We start from the raw sequence: 5,003 nt of genomic DNA on the forward strand, positions 1-5,003 counted from the left end.
AAACCTTCGTGGGGGGGGGGGGGGTTGGGTTTTGGGTTTTTAAAACAAACAAACAAAATTTAGAATGAGATCTACTAAAACACTTCAGTAAGATAGTTTAAATGGACCAAAACAATACTACTGAGCAGTGTTAACCACTTGCCCAGGTTGACTTGGCAGGAGAACATCACAAGGTGGCAGTGTTGGGCCAAGGTTTGGGACATTCTGCTTTTGCTGCCTTGGATTAAAACTAGCTTTAGGCTTCTGTGGCAGCCAGTGTCTGTCAGTTCTTAAAATTGGGACGGGGGTGGGGGTCATACTGGAGCAGGGTGCAATAGCAGTGTTAGGCCTTTGGTGAACAAATGCATTATTTCCCTGTTGCTTGTATGGTAACATGTTAGTTCAGTACAGATGTAGCTTAAAGGTACAGGGGCTCTTTCACCCCAGTGTGTACTATGTAACCCTAATTGTGCTGTGAACTGATGAAACTAGGAGTTGCCAATCTAAGGCTACTGAAGCAACAGTGAATCTAGGTTCTGTGGGCTTGAGGGATGCTTTTAGAGCACTGATTGTCAACCCTGGTGTTCCTTGATATCTTTTCAAGCATGAGGTGATGCACATGATTAATCCTGTTCTGCATGCAAACTACACCCAGACATTTGAAATGGGGACCTAGCAATAAAAATATTCCGACCTGTTGTAGTCTTGGGTTCTTTGCAGCACAAGACTTGCTCTGTTCCTTATTCAAAATGGAGTGAAAACTAACATTAAGGAGTGCTTTAAATCCAAGAAGACTGATCTGCTGTTTTAGAGGCATAAGATACTCCATGGATCAAGGTACTAAATGTTGGTGATGTGGGGAAAAAAATAGCACAAGCAGCTTCCCACAAATGGAAACGGGGTTGGGTTTGTTTTGGTTTTGTTTTGTTTTTTTTTGGGGGGGGGGGGGGTTGGTTGGGGCTATAGCTTTAAATAAAGGATAAAATCTACTGACCCATTTGACAGTTATGTTTCACAGGCAGAGAGTTGCTACTAGACTACTCGGTTGTCCCTGTTGCATAAGCATGTTCTGAGACACTGATGTTGTAAGTCTAAATAACAACAACTCTCACTAGTCATAGATTTCATAGATATTAGGGCTGGAAGGGACCTCGGAAGATCATCGAGTCCAGCCCCCCGCCCAAAGGGCAGGAAGTCAGCTGGGGTCATAGGATCCCAGCAAGATAAGCATCCAGTTTGCTCTTGAAGGTATTCAATGTAGGTGCTTGAACCACCTCCGGTGGCAGGCTGTTCCACACCTTGGGGGGCTCGGACAGTAAAGAAATTCTTCCTTATGTCCAGCCTGAAACAGTCTTGTACTGGTTTATGACCATTCGACCTAGTCGTCATCCCTAGGGGTGCTCTGGTGAACAAACGTTCCCCCAGATGCTGGTGGTCACCCCTGATAAATTTATAGGTGGCCATCAGATCACCCCTGAGCCTGCGCTTTTCCAGGCTAAAGAGCCCCAGGGCTCTCAGCCTGTCATCGTAGGGTCTGCTTCCCTGACCTCTGATCATGCGCGTGGCTCTTCTCTGGACTCTCTCAAGCTTCTCCACATCCTCTTTGAATTCTGGAGCCCAAAACTGGACGCAGTACTCCAGCTGCGGCCTCACCAAAGCCGAGTACAAGGGGAGAATGACGTCCCCGGATTACTCTGATGACTTGCCTTTCCTTCTACTGTCACCCTACAAGCATTGCCAAATTTATTTGGCAGGTTCCCTGAAATGACCTGCTTTTTAAAAAGAGAAGTTCTGGCTGCCTTTTGCTTTTGCTGTGCAAGTCTTATTCCTGTGTCCTGGCATTTTTTCACAAGCATAGGGAAGTTTAGGGAAAGGGTTCTCACATAATCCAAGGCTCTTGGCCAGGCTTTCAAAGAAACAAGCCAGTAAAGCTACAGGACCTGATAACATAGCTTGTAAACCTGTTCCTTAAGGCTCTCCGCAGTGACCTGCTGCTGTGTTTTATTCCTTGGCTAACTGCAAGGTTAGGTTGAAGGCTGCCTGTGCGCTGAGAAGCGCTGTATCCCTGACATGATGCAAATGCAGTCTGCATAGGGAGGGTTTGCATGCAGTAGACAGGCTGGGATGTACCCAGATCAGCTTGCATGTCACTTCCGGCCACCAATGAGAGCTTCGCTGTCAGGAAGGAAGTGGAGCAGGGCCTGCTGCCCGTACCCTGGAAGCACACGCAGAATCAACTTCCTGGGGTGAATGCCACTCCTACTACCAGAGAGGAAGCAGCGCGGGGAGCCATGGGGTCCAACAGCAGGTACAAAGTAGCCTTGCAGCGAGGGTCTCGCTCCTGATTGCTCAGCCTCTTGCTTATGGAGGCCTTGAAGTTTGCAGAGCAGATTTCCTTGATGTGATACTGAGCCACGAGGTGATAGATGAGGTTCCCTTATTCCCCAAGGGTTGGGGTAACTTTCAAGCTAAAAGACATAGGCAGGGCAGGAGTTCAGACTGTTGTTTCCAGAGGCAGTGGGCAAACCTGAGATTTAGCAAGGGAGAGGGTACCTTGTTCTTCCTCTTTGCCGTTGGGACCCGTGTTTGGCTGGTGTAACCTTTGTAATTCAAATGAAGCTTTTTAAATTGCCTCTGCCCATGCAAGGTCCTGGCAAGACGCAGTGGGAATGGACCTTGCTGTTGCTGTGGGGTGGAGATTAAATTGGGTGAACATTGACCCTTTGTTCTGAGGCTGACATTTATCTTTCCAATTTCTCTCCGGGTGGCTTCTGTCAATGATGACCAGCCTGTTTGACAAGCAGGAAGCAAGTGCAGTAGTGTGAACTGTTGCTTTGACTTAGTTTGTCCCAGAATGAATAGCAGATAGTGAGGCTGTATTTTGATCTCAGATCTTTATATACCTTCCCCCCCTGCCCCCCCATTACTTCCACTTTCTTCTGTGGAGTTACTGTAGGTTGATACAGATGTGAGCTTGGAGTGTTTCCTGGGCTTATGCTCAACCTCTGGTTCATTGATGGGTAGGGGAATGATTGCATTGGTTCTTCTCTTGCAGCGCTATGAAGCATAAGTAATTCCAGGGGAAACTGTGGGGTAAAACTAGTGCAGGTCAGTGAAGACTCAAGACCACATTACTCTGAATGAAATAGATCTTTACCGTACAAGAAGGGGAGTTAGACCTGGGTTTATTTTCCAGTTCTCAGCTTCTGGTGTGTGCGCTTGATTTTCCCTTTTAAAGTGGCAATTGCATGCAAGGCTCAGCAGTTATGAAGTGCATTGACCTTACTCTGCTATGCTGTGAAAGTAACTTTTAGTATGCTGCACCTCCTGGTCACCTGTCCTATTGCTATCAGCTTCTGCAGGCCCAGGGGGAAGGAGGTGAGAATAAGTGCCTCATGGGGGAAACTAAGGATTTGCAATACTGTCAACTTTGGGAGTATTTTTATGACCATGAGCTACAGAAATGAGAAACTTGGCTTGTCTTTCTGCTTTGTCCATAAAGAGAACAAAAAAATCCATCGTGTCAAATTCAGAGCTGAGATGATGTTGGCATCTAGCGTCCATGAGCTGAACGTTTCTTTCTGTCCCTTTCAGGATGCATACAGGGTTCTTGGAGCTATTTTAAAACAGAGCATGTATAAAACAAATTCAGAATGGAGCCATGATGTATCATTTTTAGCAAGGCTGAAGCTGGCAAGGGAAGGGTACTGATAGAAAGGGAATATCTCAAATTAGTGCTGGAGCACAAAAAAAGGGAGAAGTCTTGATCTCTTTCTGGGAGGGAGGGTGGGACTGCACTCTGGAGGCATGGGCAGCTTGGAAGCACACTCCCTTTGGTGTCCAATAGATTACAGAGACAAGCCGAGTACACATTAAGTTTGGGCCACTGGGACCATTGTTATCTGTAGGCAGGTGTTATGTTTTTAGGGAATACAGAGAGAACACCATTCTCCGCATAAGGTCCACTATAAATGTTGTACCTCTTGTGGACCATAGGTGAGAGAGTCCTTTCAGGCTGCAATGCAGCTCTGAAATGGTTGCTTAGGCATGCAGATACCTGACATCCAGGCATCATGGCAGTGACTACATTAGAAATCCCTGCTGACTGCAGCGGAGGCTCTGGAAAGAATAGATCAGCTCTTCTGGGTCTAAGACCTCGACACAGGGGCCTTTCAGGAAATGCAATAGTGTTTTGCATTCACACCCTCCTTTTAACCAGAGCTGCCTCTGAGGGTTTTTCTGGTGGCAGTATAAATTGTGGGCTAGCGTAAATATTACTTCCTCAGAGGTGCACAGGAGGCATTGGTGGCAGGATAAGTACATGGTTCAGCTCCTGGAAAGTGAGAGCATTGCAGAACAAAGCCACATCCACCAGCCTCAGAAATCCCATCTTAAGGAGCTGTCGCTGCTGGCAAGGAAACTACATGGCTTGGACTCGCAGCAAGGTGAAATTACCACAACCCTACCCTGCATAACTAAATAAAGCTCCATTTCTGAACACTGCTTCCTTCACTATTCTATTCCTGCTTGAGCAGTGAGGACCTGTGACTGACAAGCTTTTCACTGCATTGCTGTTGGTTGGGTTATGTCATTTGCCAGCCGTTTCATCCCTAGTGGTCTATCACTGCTCTAACCTGTGTGTGTCGGGCTGCCCAGACTGTGATTGTTCTTTTTCATGGGGGTGTTTAAGGTCCTGGAGCTGGTTTTTGTTCTTTATTAGAAAGGAATGCTTGCAAGTTCTGCAGAATGCCCCAGAAATTCTCCCTGCAGATGGAGGAAGCTGGATTTGGGGACCAACCTTCTTTTTTGGTCACTTGTAACCAGAGCACCTCAAAGAACATGATGTTGAACCTAGTAGGTCTCGGCAAAGCATTTTGGCTTCAACCAAGTGTCATCTTGTCTGTTGTATTTGTACTGTCCTGGTGCATAAGGGTGCATATCCCAAAGCAGGGAACACTGGGCAGCTTGCTTTCTAGGTCCACACTGAAGGAAGGGCGGAGGTGGAGAAATAACACAGATGAGGG

At 46.8% G+C, this 5,003-nt stretch overlaps 1 protein-coding gene across 2 annotated transcripts in view; it reads left to right on the forward strand.

Annotated features, from left to right (window-relative positions):
* Window positions 1-2,156: 2,156 nt before the first annotated feature.
* Window positions 2,157-5,003, forward strand: part of TMEM230 (transmembrane protein 230) — a 27,460-nt gene continuing 24,613 nt past the window's right edge. For both annotated transcript variants that reach the window (XR_003091702.1, XM_006035147.2), the window contains exon 1: window positions 2,157-2,287. The gene's annotated coding sequence lies outside the window, so the exon portion shown is untranslated. The remainder of the gene's footprint in view (window positions 2,288-5,003) is intronic.

Source organism: Alligator sinensis, unplaced genomic scaffold, assembly GCF_000455745.1.
Source record: "Alligator sinensis unplaced genomic scaffold, ASM45574v1 scaffold1373_1, whole genome shotgun sequence".
NCBI classification, from domain to species: domain Eukaryota; kingdom Metazoa; phylum Chordata; order Crocodylia; family Alligatoridae; genus Alligator; species Alligator sinensis.